We start from the raw sequence: 16,973 nt of genomic DNA, 5'->3' as shown, positions 1-16,973 counted from the left end.
TCTCACCCTCCACCCCCCCACACAAATTCACTCTCCTGCTGGATAAGCTATTACCAGCAGGACAGTGGGGTGGGAGGAGGTATTGTTTCATATTCTCTGTGTATATATAAAGTCTGCTGCAGTTTCCACGATATGCATCTGATGAAGTGAGCTGTAGCTCACGAAAGCTTATGCTCTAATAAATTGGTTAGTCTCTAAGGTGCCACAAGTACTCCTTTTCTTTTTGCGAATACAGACTAACACGGCTGTTACTCTGAAACTCATATTTAGTCGATCAACTATAACCCACAGATCCTTTTCTGCAGTACTCCTTCTTAGGACGTCATTTCCCATTTTGTATTTGTGCAATTGATTATTCCTTCCCAAACTAGTATTTCGCATTTATCCATATTAATTTCATTCTGTTTATTTCAGACCATTTCTCCAGTTTGTCAAGAACATTTTGAATTTTAATCCTGTCTTCCAAAGTACTTACAACCACTCCCAGCTTGGTATCATCTGCAAACTTTATAAGTGGACAAATGACCAGGGAGCAGTATAAAGATATTGCTCAGGCATGCAGGAGTGAAATCAGGAAGACCAAATCACACTTGGAGTTGCAGCTAGCAAAAGATATTAAGAGTAAAAAGAAGGATTTCTACAGGTATGTTAACAACAAGAAGAAAGTCAAAGAAAGTGTGGGCCCCTTACTGAATTAGGGAGGCAACCTAGTGACAGAGGATGTGGAAAAAGCTTATGTACTCAATGCTTTTTTTGCCTCTGTCTTCACAAACAAGGTCAACTCCCAGACTACTGCACTGGGCAGCACAGCATGGAGAGGAGGTGACCAGCCCTCTGTGGAGAAAGAAATGGTTCAGGACTATTCAGAAAAGCTGGACGAGCACAAGTCCATGGGGCCAGATGCACTGCATCCGAGAGTGCTAAAGGAGTTCGCAGATGTGATTGCAGAGCCATTGGCCATTTTCTTTGAAAACTCTTGGAGACCGGGGGAGGTCCCGGATGACTGGAAAAAGGCTAATGTAGTCCCCATCTTTAAAAAAGGGAAGGAGGAGGATCCTGGAAACTATCGGACAGTCAGCCTAACCTCAGTCCCTGGAAAAATCATGGAGCAGGTCCCGCAAGGAATCAATTCTTAAGCACTTAGAGGAGAGGAAAGTGATCAGGAACAGTCACCATGGATTCACCAAGGGCAAGTCATGCCTGACTAATCTAATTGCCTTCTATGATGAGATAACTGGCTCTGTGGATGAGGGGAAAGCAGTGGACGTGTTATTCCTTGACTTTAGCAAAGCTTTTGATACTGTCTCCCACAGTATTCTTGCCAGCAAGTTAGAGAAGTATGGGCTGGATGAATGGACTATAAAGGTGGATAGAAAGCTGGCTAGATCGTCGGGCTCAGTGGGTAGTGATCAATGGCTCCATGTCTAGTTGGCAGCCAGTATCAAGCAGAGTGCCCCAAGGGTTGGTCCTGGGGTTGGTTTTGTTCAGTATCTTCATTAATGATCTGGAGGATGGTGTGGATTGCACCGTCAGCAAATTTGCAGATGACGCTAAACTGGGAGGTGTGGTAGATGCACTGGAGGGTAGGGATAGGAAACAGAGGGACCTAGACAAATTAGAGGATTGGGTCAAAAGAAATCTGATGAGGTTCAACAAGGACAAGTGCAGAGTCCTGCACTTAGGACGGAAGAATCCCATGCACCGCTACAGACTAGGGACCAAATGGCTAGGCAGCAGTTCTGCAGAAAAGGACGTAGGGGTTACAGTGGACGAGAAGCTGGATATAAGTCAACAGTGTGCCCTTGTTGCCAAGAAGGCTAACGGCATTTTGGGATGTTTAAGTAGGAGCATTGCCAGCAGATAGAGGGATGTGATCATTCCCCTCTATTCGACATTGGTGAGGCCTCATCTGGAGTACTGTGTCCAGTTTTGGGCCCCACACTACAAGAAGGATGTGGAAAAATTGGAAAGCATCCAGAGGAGGGCAACAAAATGATTAGGGGGCTGGAACACATGACTTATGAGGAGAGGCTGAGGGAACTGGGATTGTTTAGTCTGTGGAAGAGAAGAATGAGGGGGGATTTGATAGCAGCTTTCAACTACCTGAAAGAGGGTTCCAAAGAGGATGGATCAAGACTGTTCTCAGTTGTAGCAGATGGCAGAACAAGGAGTAATGGTCTCAAGTTGCAGTGGGGGAGGTTTAGGTTGGATATTCGGAAAAATATTTTCACTAGGAGGGTGGTGAAGTACTGGAACACGTTACCAAGGGAGGTGGTAGAATCTCCTTCCTTTGAGGTGTTTAAGGTCAGGCTTGACAAAGCCCTAGCTGGGATAATTTAGTTGGGGATTGGTCCTGCTCTGGGTAGGTGTTGGACTAGATGACCTCCTGAGGTCCCTTCCAACCCGGATATTCTATGATATTAAACAGACCCAGATCGAGGACAGATCCCTGTGGGAATCTACTCCATATGCCCTTCCAGCTGGACCCTGAACCGTTTAGCAGTGTGTAGCTAAACATTTTAACAGGAGGAGCGAGCAAGCATATTTGCACCCCTTACGAGAGCCCTGCATAGGACTATTCTTTTAATCCCGCTCCTATCCCGTCCCATAATACCCACTCCCACCTGCTCTCGCATTGTTTATTCAATTCTTATCCACTCCCACAATTACGGCACAGTCTTTCAGAGCTGGGCGGCTGGAGAGCAGCGGCTGCAGGCTGGGTGCCCAGTTTTGATGGCAGTGCCGCCACTGCCAGCGGCAGCGCAGAAGTAAGTGTGCAAAACCATGCCCGCTGCAGGACTCTAACCCCTACTGTTTTTTTGTTATTTTTCCATCCCAGTTTTCTGCAGCCCCAGCTTTATGCCCTGGTTATGGTCCCGCTATTTATAACTACTCTGAGTATGGTTTTCCAACCAGTTGTGCACTCACCTTACAGTAGTTCATCTAGGTTACATTTCCCTAAGTTTGTATGAGGTGGTCATGTGAGACAGTATCAAAAGCCTTACTTAAAGTTGAGATTTAGCACATCTACCACTCCCCCCCCCATCCACAAGGCGTGTTACCCTGTCAAAGAAGGCTATTAAGTTGATTTGAAGATTTGTTCTTGTTGACTAAATACATGCTGACTATTACTTATCACCATCTTATCTTCTATGACAGGGATCAGCAATCTTTGGCATGAGGCCCGCCAGGGTAAGCCCCTGGCGGGCCAGGCTGGTTTGTTTACCTGCCACATCCGCGGGTGCGGCCAATCGCGGCTCCCACTGGCCGCGATTCACCACTTCAGGCCAATTGGGGCTGTGGGAAGTGGCGGCCAACACATCCCTCTGTGCACGTTGCCTCCCACAGCCCCCAATGGCCTGGAGTGGCGAACCGCAGCCAGTGGAATCTACAATCGGCCGAATCCGTGGACACAGCAGGTAAACAAACTGGCCTGGCCTGCCAGGGGGCTTACCCTGGCAGGCTGCATGCCAAAGTTTGCCGATCCCTGTTCCGTGAGCTTACAAATTGACTGTTTGATTATTTGCTCCACTATCTTTCTGGGTACCAAAGTTAAAATGACTGGTCTACAATTTCTGAATTGTCCTTATTAGCTGTTTATAGATGGGCAAATACAGTACCTTTTTCCAGTAGTCCAGGATCTCTCCCACCCTCCATGATTTCTCAAAGATAATCGCTAATGGCTCAGACTTCTCATCAGCCAGGTCCTTAAGTGTTCTAGGACAGTGGTTTACAACTAGGAGTCTGTGGACTATGTCTAAGGGGTCTGAAAAAGGTTGTTGTTACCATAGAACAGTGGTTTACAATCTGTGGTCCGCAGACCCCTAGGATGCATTTTGTCAGGCCCTAACCACTTGAAGACATCTAACTTGTTGAAGTAAATCTTAACTTGTTCTTTCCCCATTTTAGCCTCAGATCCTATTCCTTTTACAGTGATGTTCACTATGTTAGTTGTCCGCTCACGGCTAACCTTTTTGGTAAAAACGGGGGGGGAGGGCGGAGGAGGGGAATACATTTAATATTTTAGCCATTGCTGAGTTCTCTATTATTGTGTTTCCCTCCTCATCAAGTAATAGGCCAACTCTGTCCTTCGTCTTCCATGTCTGGCAAACAGCTTTCAGTTACTTAAAAAAATCATTTATTCCTTTTTAGCCACAAACCCTCTTTGCTTTTGTAAACTACCAGTAACAGCTGAGCTTTTATTTATTTTGAGTCCATTACATAACCACATTTATTGTCATTTGGTATCTCTCCTACCCAAAAGCTGCTCAGGAACTGTTGCACCGTTTAGGAAATTTTTTACCTTTTTTGTGAATTGTGGTAACAGCATTTGTTTATTCTGATTCAATGACACAGCATTTGTAAATAAAAAAACACCAATTTAACATTTTTCCCCACTGATTCAAGAAAAAGTACCACATGCTCTCAAGCCCTTTTTCCCTTCCATTTTGTGGATCTGCTTACAGAGATGAAGCAGAGTCTGAGCCTACCTCTTGGATGTTCACTCAGAGGATACTTCGACACAGTAATTAACTCGCAGCTGGCCCGTGCCAGCTCACTCAGGCTTGCGAGGCTCGGACTAAGGGGCTGTTTAGTTGTGGTGCAGACATTCGGGCTTGGGCTAAGGCCTGGGCTCTAGGACCTTGCAAGGGGAGAGGTTCCATGAGCTCAAGCTGCAGCCAGAGCCCAAGCATCTACACCGCACTTAAACAGCCCCTGAGCCCTAGCCCTGTAAGTCTGAGTCAGCTGGTACAAGCCAGCTGTGGGTGTCTAATTGCAGTGTACACATATCCAGAGAGGCTGACCTGCATCCTCCAGCCCCCATCCACCTGACCAGAACAACAAGATAAGGGCTCACAAGCCAGTGAACAAGGAGTATATCTTGTATGTGAGAGAGAGCAATTACGTTGGCAGCATTTTACCACTCACCTACGTAGACTGGTATCATTAGCTGAATGCAGCAACATGTAGGCAGATTAACTAAATGGAGCTCATATCCCTGATGGAGGCTCCCCACACTACAAATAATAAATGTTTAGTTACTTTTTCTGCATCACCCTATGGCATGTTAATTTTGGGGAAGGGAATATTGTTTCCTTTGGTTGGGGTATTGCAAAATTAAATGTATGAAGAATAATCTAAACTGAGAATTGATATAGCACTCAGAGGTTTCAAATGCAGAGTCACTTCTGCCCCTTTTATTTTGAGGAGCACTCCTTCCCATCTTTATTTGGAATACACTTCTGTCCCATTTCCTTCTTTAGAGACACACCCCTGTTTCCATTGTTACAGAAATTTTAGCTTTTTAAAAACTCGTTTGTGGTGGGGGGCTTTTAAGCCCCATCACATGCTAACATATTAACAACATATCTTTTTAGCAGATATCTACTCTGGTCTAGATTATGGGAGAATAAATAGGCCAGAAACTAAAATGACAATTCACCACTTTCAAAGCAAAATACAAAATTAATTCCTTTTAGTTTTTCCTATAACTATTTAAATAATATTAGTTAACAATAAAACCAAGCCAACCAAAGAAAAGGAGCTAAAAGACGATTGCCAAAGGTGTAGAAACTAATAAGGCCTAATTCTTGCTTACAGTAGTATACGGTCATTAAAACTAACAGAAATGCTTTACTGTGAGAAGAGAGTCTGGCCCCTAATGTTGAAGGGCCAAAACCCTATAATTTGTAGTGCCTATTTAACACCTTTCCCGCTTCTGCCACTGCTTAGAATCAGTCTGCTCCAGATTTGAAGACCTATTGGAAATTTGAAAGGTTATGAGAGGAGCATGCCACACAGGCTTTGACAAGTTGCCTCCTGACTCATGAATTCCCAGTTGTTCAGTAAGGAGGCTTAATCTTGTAACATGGCAGCTACTCTGACGCTGATCCACCAAAACAGTTCAGCATGAGCACAGTCTTACTGAAGTCCACGTGTGTGCTTAAAATTAAGCACATGCTAAATTGCCTTGTTCAATTGGTGCAAGAGCATTCAGCAACTTGCAGGTGAAAGCTTTATAGAGGAGTTTCTGGGGGCATAGTGTGCAGGGTGTACAGCTGTATTCCTTACCCCAGTTCCACATACATTCATAGTTTCCCTCATCCTGCATACATGAGCAGAGAGCATCCTGCCCCTTGTTATTTAAAGTTCAGCAACTCTTAAACTTTCCCATTTCTAATAGTAACCCTGTTGGAGAACGTGGTGTATGTAGCTCTGAAAATCTGACATATTACTTGTTTTCTGTGTACAGGCACCTTTAAATTTCTAAGCACTTTCCTGGTGAGCAGAATTCAGCAGCCATTTTATTCTCAGAACTCGGCACAGACTGTGAGAGACAACACTGCATGCTGTTGAACCCACGGAACATGAAAGTCTATTGTAGCCCCTGGTTATAGAGCAGGGGTGGGCAAACTTTTTAGCCCGAGGGCCACATCTTGGTATGAAAATTGTATGGTGGGCCATGAATGCTCACAAAATTGGGGTGGGGGTGCGGGCTCTGGGATGGGGCCAAAAATGAGGAGTTCAGGGTGCAGGAGGGGGCTCTGGGCTGGGACAAAGGGTTGGAGTGCGGGAGGGGAAAGGCTCCAGCTGGAGGTGTGGGCTCTGGGGTGAGGCTAGGGGATGAGGGATTTGGGGCGTAGGAGGGTGCTCCAGGCTGGGACCAAGGGGTTCAGAGGGCGGGAGGGAGATCAGAGCTGAAGCAGAGGGTTGGGGCACAGGGTGGTGAGGGCTCTCGTCGGGGGCCAGAAATGAGGAGTTCGGGTACAGGAGGGGGCTCTGGGCTGGGGCAAGGGTTTAGGGCACAGGAGGGGTCGGGGTGCAGGCTCCAGGCAGCGCTTACCTGAAGCAGCGTCACATCCCCCCATCTGGCTCCTATGTGGAGGGTGGCTCTGTCCACAAGCACCGCCCCTGCAGCAACTATTAGCCACCATTCCTGGCCAATGGGAGCTGTGGGGGTGGCACTTAGGGGCAGCCAGGGGGCTGGGTGCGCTGCCCCTGCCCCCTGGCTGCCCCTAAGCGTAGGAGCCAGAGGGGGAACATGCTGCTGCTTCCGGGAGCCCCAGCACATGCGTGTGGAGCAGCCTCAGACCCCACTCCCTGGCCAGAGCACAGGAGCAGGGCAAGCCCCAGACCCTGCTCCCCAGCAGGAGCAGGAGGGCCGTTTTAAACTGTCTGGAGGACTGGATGTGGCCCCCAGGCCCTTGTTTGCCCACCTCTGCTATGGACCCTTTTTTTTTTTTTTTTTTTTTTTTAATTCACACTGGAAAGGCTCAAGCTTTTAGTTCTGGATATCCCCGTTCAATCCCCAGTGTTTGCTATAACAACAGTCATTGCATTCTCATGAAAGCTTCACTTTTGTCCTCAATCTAAAATAAAGGTCATTCAGATTTAAAGTATATTTGCTCTTTGTGAAACATATCACAGGCACATACAATTCATTGTGAGAGGGAAAAAAGCCTTTCAACAGGGGAACTAAAATGCTTTAGTTCTGTTTTAAAAAACAACATAGCTTTTGGATGCTATTTGGAATTAGGAATTGTCTGGAAGAAATGTGATCAAAACCACACTGCTAGTTAGAATCTTAATGGATTGCGGGGGAAATTGTTAAAAAAAGAAAAAAAGCACATCAAGAGAATGAATCCTGAATATAAACCTTCAAAAGGTACACACTGTATACCGTTATAGCATTTGCTAGATGCAGGTTTTACTTCTATATATCTGGGTAAACCAGGTACAATACTGGTTGAGTTGATAAAGCAACAACCCTTTTACCTTCCTTTCACCTAAAGTGAACACTGATGGAAAATGTTTTAGACATAATAAGGACATCAGCCTGTTCACAAACATTTCAAAATCCATTATATGTGATTAAGAAATATTGTTGTCCCTTGAACCAATCATTTTTCAAAAATGCATATACTCACAAATCCTTTAGCAGATTTTATAAAATCAGGGCTATATTGTCTCAGAAATAACTTCATGAATAGCCCTATGTTTTCACACAATCCTACTTCATATGGATCTCAGGGGATCCATGGGGCTTGGGAGCCAGACATGCTTACTTTTGTGGGAAGGAAATCCTGCCTCCTGATGGAAGAATTTGGAGGGAAAACTCCTGGAGTTCTCCAACCCGGAGTGTTTTCAAGGGAGCGGATAATCATGGGAGAGGAAAATATAATAATAAATAAAATTAAAAAAAATAATTACAAGTGATAGATCATTAAATCAGTTCTGGAGTAATCAGAGACTCCATGGAATCATCATAGAATCCTAGAAGGGACCTCAAAAGGTCTTCTAGTCCAGTCCCCTGAATTCAAGGCAGGACTACATATTATATAGAGCATCCCTGACAGGTATTTGTCTAACCTGTTCTTAAAAGTCTCCAGTAATGGAGATTCCATAACCTCCCTAGGAAATTTATTCCAGTGCTTAACCACTCTGACAGTTAGGAAGTTTTTCCTAATATCCAACCTAAACTGCCCTTGCTGCAATTTAAGCCAATTACTTCTTGTCCTATCCTCAGAGGTTAAAGAGAACAATTTTTCTCCCTCCTCCTTGTAACAACCTTTTATGTACTTCAAAACCGTTATGTCCTCCCTCAGTCTTTTCTTCATCAGACTAAACAAACTATTTGACATTGGTGAGGCCTCATCTGGAGTACTGTGTCCAGTTTTGGGCCCCACACTACAAGAAGGATGTGGATAAATTGGAGAGAGTCCAGCGAAGGGCAACAAAAATGATTAGGGGTCTGGAACACATGACTTATGAGGAGAGGCTGAGGGAACTGGGCTTGTTTAGTCTGCGGAAGAGAAGAATTAGGGGGGATTTGATAGCTGCTTTCAACTACCTGAGAGGTAGTTCCAGAGAGGATGGTTCTAGACTATTCTCAGTGGTGGAAGAGGACAGGACAAGGAGTAATGGTCTCAAGTTGCAGTGGGGGAGGTTTAGGTTGGATATTCGGAAAAACTTTTTCACTAGGAGGGTGGTGAAACACTGGAATGCGTTGCCTAGGGAGGTGGTGGAATCTCCTTCCTTAGAAGTTTTTAAGATCAGGCTTGACAAAGCCCTGGCTGGGATGATTTAATTGGGGATGGGTCCTGCTTTTGAGCAGGGGGTTGAACTAGATGACCTCCTGAGGTCCCTTCCAACCCTGATATTCTATGATTCTATGAAACCCAATTTTTTCAATCTTCCCTCACAGGTCATGTTTTCTAGACTTTTAATCATCTTTGTTGCTCTTCTCTGGACTTTCTCCACATCCTTCCTGAAATGTGGGGCCCAGAACTGGACACAATACTCCAGTTTAGGCCTAATCAGTGCAGAGTAGAATGGAAAAACTATTTCTCGCGTTTTGCTTACAACACTCTTGCTAATACATCCCAGAATGATGTTCACTTTTTTTTTGCAACAGTTTTTGTTTAACTATTGACTCATAGTTAGTTTGTGTTGTGATACACTATGACCCCCGATCCCTTTCTGCATTACTCCTTCCTAGGCAGTCATTTCCTGTTTTCTGTGTGTGCAACTGATAGTTCCTTCCTAAGTGGAGTACTTTGCATTTGTCCTTAGTGAATTTCATCCTATTTACTTCAGACCATTTCTCCAGTTTGTCCCGACCATTTTGTGTTTTAATACTATCCTCCAAAGCACTTGCAACCCTTCTCAGCTTGGTATCATCCATAAACTTTACAAGTGTACTCTCTACACCATTATCTAAATCACTGAAGAAGAAACTGAACAGAACCGGACCCAAAACTGATCCCTGTGGGACCCCACTTGATATACCCTTCCAGCTTGACTGTGAACCACTGATAACTAATCTCTGGGAATGGTTTTCCAACCAGTTATACACCCACCTTGTAGTAGCTCCATCTAGGTTGTATTTCCCTAATTTGTTTATGAGAAGGTCATGCAAGACAATATCAAAACCCTTACTAAAAAGTCAAAATATACTACATCTACCGTTTCCCCCCATCCACAAGGTTTGTTACCCTGTCAAAAAAAGCTATTGGGTTTGTTTGACATGATTTGTTCTTGACAAATCCATGCTGTTACTGATTACCTTATCTTCTAGGTCACTGGTCTCCAAACTTTTTGGCTTGCGCACCCCCAGGTTGAAGACCGGAAGACCAGCCGCAGATGCACCACCGGAGGGGAACACCAGCCGTGAACGTGCAGAGCTGCCGTTGAATTAAAAAAAAACAAACGGCGGAGTGCCATCTGGCGGCACTCCTGCTGCCGCGCACTCCCTGGGATCATCTCGCACACCCCAGTTTGGAGACCACTGTTCTAGATGTCTGCAAACTGATTGCTTAATTATTTGCTCCATTATCTTTACGGGTACTGAAGTTAAGATGACTGGTCTGTAATTCCCTGAGGTTATCCTTATTTCCCTTTTTATAGATGAACACTATATTTGCCCTTTTCCAGTCCTCTGGAATCTTCCATGACTTATCATTGAGTTAAAAGTGCTCAGATATCACAGTGACCTGACATGTGCGGTATGAAAACCTATACAGAATTGAAAAGATTGGAAATGTCAAGGATAGGAAATTTCCTGTACTAAGAGAAATAAAATAAGGAACAATAGTCACACATCTACTAATAGGAAAGCATAATTATAGTGGATGACATTTAAACTTGGTCAGTTGCTGCCAAAAGAGCTGTCAACTATTCTAGCCTAAATGTTTAAATTAAATTCATTTTTCACTTCATTCAAGTTCTCATTTCTAGTCCAGCTATAATCAACATTCTTTGTACTAGTGCGGCAATACATTATTGCCATTCTTGGCCTTTAAGTCAGTCATCTTCCACTCAGGAAAGTCAATTTAAAAGCACTGCTACGGTGCCATGGGTTTCATATTAAGCAGATTCCTTTTCATTGTATTGTAGCTGCTCATCTCAAACTGAAAAGGAGTACTTGTGGCACCTTAGAGACTTAATCGGAGCTGTAGCTCACGAAAGCTTATGCTCAGATAAATTTGTTATTCTCTAAGGTGCCACAAGTACTCCTTTTCTTTTTGCAAATACAGACTAACACGGCTACTACTCATCTCAAACTGACATTAAACACCAATGATCACTTTGTCAACCTCAGAAGCTACGTAGTATCGATACCTGATTTTCAAGTAGTAGGTTCAGCAACACTTTCTGAATGAAAAGTGGAGAAGATAAAAGCAGTAAGAAAATAATCCTGTTTCTAAATGAACTGGGAATTATCTGGGGTCAAATCCTGTTAAAGAACATAAGAACAGCCATACTGAGTCGGACTAAAGGTCCATCAAGCCCAGTATCCTGTCCTCTGACAGTGGCCAATGGTAGGTGCCCCAAAGGGAATGAACAGACATGTTATCATCAAGTGATCCATGCCCTGTTACCCAATCCCAGCTTCTGGCAAACAGAGGCTAGGGACACCATTCCTGCCATCCTGGCTAATAGTCATTAATGGACCTATCTTCCGTGAATCTATCTAGCTCCCTTTTGAACTCCGTTATAGTATTGGCCTTCACAAGACCCTCTGGTAAGGAGTGCCAGAGACTGACAGTGTGTTGCGTGAAAAAATACTTCCTTGTGTTTGTTTTAAACCTGCTACCTATTCACTACATTTGGTGGCCCCTTGTTCTTGTATTATGAGAAAGAGTAAATAACACTTCCTTCTTTACTTTCTCTATACCACTCATGATTTTATAGACCTCTATCATATCCCCGCTTAGTCACCTCTTTTCCAAACTGAAAAGTCCCAGTCTTATTAATCTTGCCTCATACAGAAGCCATTCTATACCCCTAATCATTTTTGTTGCCTTTACTGAACCTTTTCCAATTCCAATATATCTTTTTTGAGATGGAGCGACCACATCTGCACGCAGTATTCAAGGTGTGGCCGTACCATGGATTATATAGAGGCAATATGATATTTTCTGTCTTATTATCTATCCCTTTCTTGATGTTCACTTTACTCATGCAAGTATCCACTGAACCAATATTTTTTACTCATAAGAATTTTAACAGAATTTGTCCCCTGATGTAAGCATAGATTTCAGTGACCGTGTATGTGCTTACACCAATCTGAATAGAATTCCCTCGTGTTCTTCACTGCCACCAATCTTCTTAACCCTTTCTGTACATCTCAGCTACCTGAACGAGTCATAAATTTGGTTCTCAGTGTTTTGTTTTCTTCCTGCATTCAAATCACGAGCCAAATTCAGATCTCATATGCAATCACCCTGACTTCTGGAGTTGTTACCACTTACATTAGTTCTGAACTTGGCCAGTCATTCTTTCTATGACTGAGGTGCACTCATGTGAAGTTGTCGGGCTTTTCCACAGATTGATTGAAGTCATGATTAGCCAAAGTTTACTCAAGTTCCCTGAAACCTTCTAATTGTCCAGTTGCTGATTTCAAGTTTGAGACTACAAAGCCTGCTGTACTGGTTCCAATGATTATCCAACCCTCCAATTACCTCAAGTTCTGAGACATTCCCAAGACCTTTTGGCAGTCAGGACTGACTTTATCTGGCATTTGGTATGGGTTAATGTGTTAGACTAATAAATCAAGTGTAGTCTACATAAAGTTTTAAATACATAACTCATTATTTCTATAACAAGTTTCTTCAACAAACTAGAAATACTTGCCCTCCCCCAGGACTAAGTGCATTCTAAGCTGAACGTTTTTAACTACACCTGTTTTTGAGGTATCCAAGCCCAAACAAACAAAGATTTTGAAAACATTAGAAGTACTGTTTCCCCTATATCAGTGGTTCTCCACCAGGGGTACAAGTAGCTCTGGGGGGTACATCAACTCATCTAGATATTTGTCTGGTTTTACAACAGGCTACATAAAAAGTACTATTTCAGTACAAACTAAAATTTCATACAGACAATGACATGTTTATATTGCTCTATATACTATACACTGAAATGTAAGTACAATATTTATATTCCAATTGTGTTATTTTATGATTATATGGTAAAAATGAGAAAGCCAGCCATTTTTCAGTAACAGTGTACTGTGACACTTCTGTATTTTTATGTCTGATTTTGTAAGTGAGTAGTTTTTAAGTGAGGTGAAACTTGGGGGTATGCAAGACATAGACTCCTGAAGAAATGGGGCAGAGGCTCTCAACCTATGATAGCTAAAAACTGCCCAAACGGTAGTCTATCAAACATCCCTATAAAGGAAAAACCAAATGAACTCTTTTTGCTGATAGTACACACGATAAATCTCAGCCCAAATTATATTTTTATTGGCATTATAGATATCCGAGAATAAAGGTTTATACTGAAAAGTATCTCCTCAGTCATAACTAATATTTACTACTGACACACTAAAATGAGGGTTTTTGAGGTCAGTTATTCACAGTAACAATACAGTACTTAATATATTACATCTACAAAGTGATTTTCAAACACTGTCAAATTGTTTAACATCTGAAAAATAGACTGAAGAAGTTTCTCTAGAACTTTTTCAATGCTAAATAAGAACTTCTTTCATTATTTATAAACTTGGTAAAACAAAAAGGTCTACTAAAAAACATAATACTGCATTTTAAACTATGTCGTAACCATATTATTTATCCGGCACGTCATCACTTTAAAGTCTCATCTAAATAATAAAAACACTTACAAAACGTATCTGAAAAACAATTTGTGTACAATCCCTGCAGGCCCTGATGCTGTATGCTTCCCCATGTGGGCTGACCCCAAGACTCTGCAAATGCAAGTGATTAACCCATGTGGCACAGCTAGCAGGATAGGGTCTTAAGCGTCCAATCGTGATCCCTTTTATTTCAAGGGGAGTTTTGCTATTCACATTCATGGGAACATGAATTTACTTTCTAAATTGAATAATTTGCAAGTTATTCCCACAAATACTCACCCTCCTCCCCCCAGTACTAAAGCAAACACACAATTACTGTATTCTAATCTTTTGGCAATGTACATCTTTAAACCAAATATACCTGAGCTCAACAATATTGATATTTTTCATCAGGGTGTGTAAGAACATTCTTTAAACATAGCCATCCAGACCCATTTTTGAAGTGTGGCTTCAGTCTGAATGGTGATTTTTCAAAAGTAGCAACATGAGATTCCAGGCTTATTGTTTCTCAATTATTCCATATAAAATCTGTTCCATGTACATGGGGGTTGCAGTTTGGTTGGTTGTTGTAATTGCCTACAAATTCAGCCAGGAACTTGAAAGCCAAGCTGTGTTTTTTTCTGGCTCATCCATCAAGACCGCATAGGCTAAACTCTGCCTTCAGTTACATCTGTGCAAACCCATAGTCATTAGATTCTTTAAATTGCTGCACCTGAACAACCCCATAGTTTTCAGTAGGGCTGCCCAGGTTTAACCAGTAGGGTTGTTTTCAATGTAACCAAGGGCCAAATTTGGTCCTGCAACTGTAAGTAAGGCACCAATCCTGCAAATATCTCCCCATGTGTTTAAGCACATATGTAGTTTCATTGAAGTCCATGGGATTGGAGATTTTAATCATTCCTCTAACATGCATCAGCTAGGAAAGTATTCAGATCCCCTTTTTTAGCTGGTGGGCTAAAGCTTATTTTTGTCCCTAAATTAAGTAGATATCAGTCTAAATACAAACAAGAACAGCTGTGTCGTTTAAGATGATGCCATTTTACAGGCACTTTTCAGGGCAGAAACACAGGGGGTTTTGTTTTGTTTCGTTTCAGAAACAAAAGTTGTCTAAAACATAATGTGTCACAATTGAGCCCAAAGCAACTTTTTAATACACGTTATAAACCTCTAAGGCAAGTAAAAGGGGGTAGGGAGATTAAAACAGAAATATTGACTCAACTATCAATAGTCATTAGTGCAAAGAGAAGCCACCGAACAATGCATGTCCTGTTCGATTTATTTCAGAGCACATTTATTTTTTTAGTCCTGGTGAAGTGCAATCCCCATGTTTGAACTAAAGTGACGGATACATACAACAGTGCAGATCCCAGTTCAAGTACTGCGGTATAAAAGCAATCCCTTCCACCTCGCCTCCAGGATGGCTTATTTTTCGATCACACACGTATGCCACCCTAAAACGAGATCCTGGCTGTTGCAACCTTACAAGGCAGCCAACACCATCGCCGGGCACAGAAACCCAAAGCGCCAGAGTCACTGTTTAAGCGTCTCCTTGGCAACCAAGCTTCCCCACAGACCCCTCCCCGGCTGGGTGGGGTGCAGGACTCCACTCGACAGGTTGGGGGGAACTAAGTGGAGGGTGATTGATTCGCGCGGGGACGATGCAACCCTCGCAGGCGGGACGCCCTTCCATTGCAGGTTGCGGTCCTCCAGCCCAGGGGGGCCGCCCCGCCCCCCGCCACCCCCACTGCACGGCCCCGGGGGCAGCGCCCCCTGATTAGGTAGCAGCAGCAGGCGCCTCCTGGCGCACAACAGGCTCGCTCACCTCCCCGGGCGACACAAAGCGGCTGCGGCTCTGCACCAGCCCCGGCCGGGTGCCGTCTCTCACGCGCCGGGCGGGAGTCTCCCCGCCGTCTCCGTGGCTTGGGGAGCCAGGCGACGCCAAGGGACCGCAGCGGCCCGGCTGCCCGCACCGCGCTAGCACAGCGGGACTGAGGGGCCGGCAGCGGCTGGGCAGGAGGAGCTTCTCCTCTGCCTCCTCCCCGCAGGCGGCGGCGGCGGCGGCAGCCCGGGCCCCTTCCCTCCAGTGCGCAGCGGCGGCGGCACAGGCCGGGCAGCGCTGTGCGCACCTGCAGGAGGAGGAGCTGGGCAAGGGCAGCGGGAGGGCTGGCGGGCACCAGGCGAGCTCCTGAGCAGCATCGGCCCCTGCCCTCTCCCGCGGGCACCCATCCCCCTTCAGCTGCCTTGGCCTGGCCCTTTGAGGGCAGCCAGCAGGTTGGCTCCAGCTGTCTATGGCGGAGAGGAAGGATAGGCCAGTGGCTCACAGGCTTCCTGGGCCAGTCCCGTCGGGTGTGTGTCTGCCCCCCACGTTAGGGTGTAATTGCACTGTGGGTAGGCATCCCCCTGCTGGCTTTAAACTAACTAGCCCACGTGGCGATAGCAGAGAAGATGTGGCAAGGCAGGCTTCGCAGCAGGCTCGCAATGCGCACCAGCAGCCCTCGGTGGGCTTGTCTAAGGGCGGCTAGCCTGCATTGACACCCCATGCCACCATGTCTCCACTACTGTTGTTACCTGGGCTAGCTAGATCATATCCAGTGTGGGTATGCTGCTCCTCCTTACAATGACACCTTAATTTGCAGCACCTCTCTGGGCCCAAGTTCCCCATCTGTGAAAGGGGGATAATACCTCCCTACCTCACAGGGGTGTTTTGATGGTAAATGCATTAAAGATTGTGAGTTGCTCAAATGTTATGGTATTAGAGCTGTAGAAGTACCTAAAATTGATTGTTACCAAACCTGTTATATGGCATGATGCATTTGCCTAGCACTTTAGTATCATAGCTAACACACAATCCCTGTCCCAAGTGCTTACAATCTAAACAACACAGACAGGGACTAACACACAACACACAATTTGAGGATAGGAAGGTTGAGGGGATTATTAATGACGGAGGGGGGTATGCTTGAAAAGATGGATCAGCCATGTGAGCTGTGACCTAAAGTGATCCTAAAGGAGAGAGCAAATGTATCATATATCTAACAGCCATGTTCAGACTGTCCACTGGGGTGCTCTGCTCCTTTAGAGGCCTGGCCTGACTGATATAATATAAAAAAAGAAAATACTTATTGATTGTCAAGATGTGTTCACGAAAAGCCAGTCATAGTTAAGAATTTATTTGAAGAGTGAAATTGTCCTGTGGTTATTGGAAACTGGAAGCCAGACAGCTGGCAACGCAGTGTGTTCACAGAGAGAAGGAATAGATTTATTTATTTCCCACTTCCTCTCAAGAAGAGTAATGAATTTCTAGTTATGTCATTTACAAAGTGTATTGATTATTATTATTCTGCTAAAGAGATGGACAAATTATCCTTACAAA

The 16,973-nt window shown here is 44.3% G+C and overlaps 1 protein-coding gene across 5 annotated transcripts in view; it reads right to left on the bottom strand.

Annotated features, from left to right (window-relative positions):
- KLHL32 (kelch like family member 32) overlaps positions 1-16,973 on the bottom strand; it is a 246,627-nt gene that overhangs the window by 211,137 nt on the left and 18,517 nt on the right. The window contains exon 1 of one of the 5 annotated variants that reach the window (XM_084622594.1): positions 15,423-15,677. The exons of the other annotated variants lie outside the window; for them this stretch is intronic. The gene's annotated coding sequence lies outside the window, so the exon portion shown is untranslated. Of the gene's footprint in view, positions 1-15,422; positions 15,678-16,973 lie in introns of those variants that run through there. 5 annotated transcript variants of the gene reach the window in all.

The sequence above is a fragment of the Lepidochelys olivacea genome (genome assembly GCF_965140295.1).
Source record: "Lepidochelys olivacea isolate rLepOli2 genome assembly, chromosome: 3".
In the NCBI taxonomy this organism is placed as follows: Eukaryota; Metazoa; Chordata; order Testudines; family Cheloniidae; genus Lepidochelys; species Lepidochelys olivacea.
The sequence above is the reverse complement of the archived record's forward strand: the minus strand, read 5'-3'. Positions and strand labels throughout refer to the sequence as shown.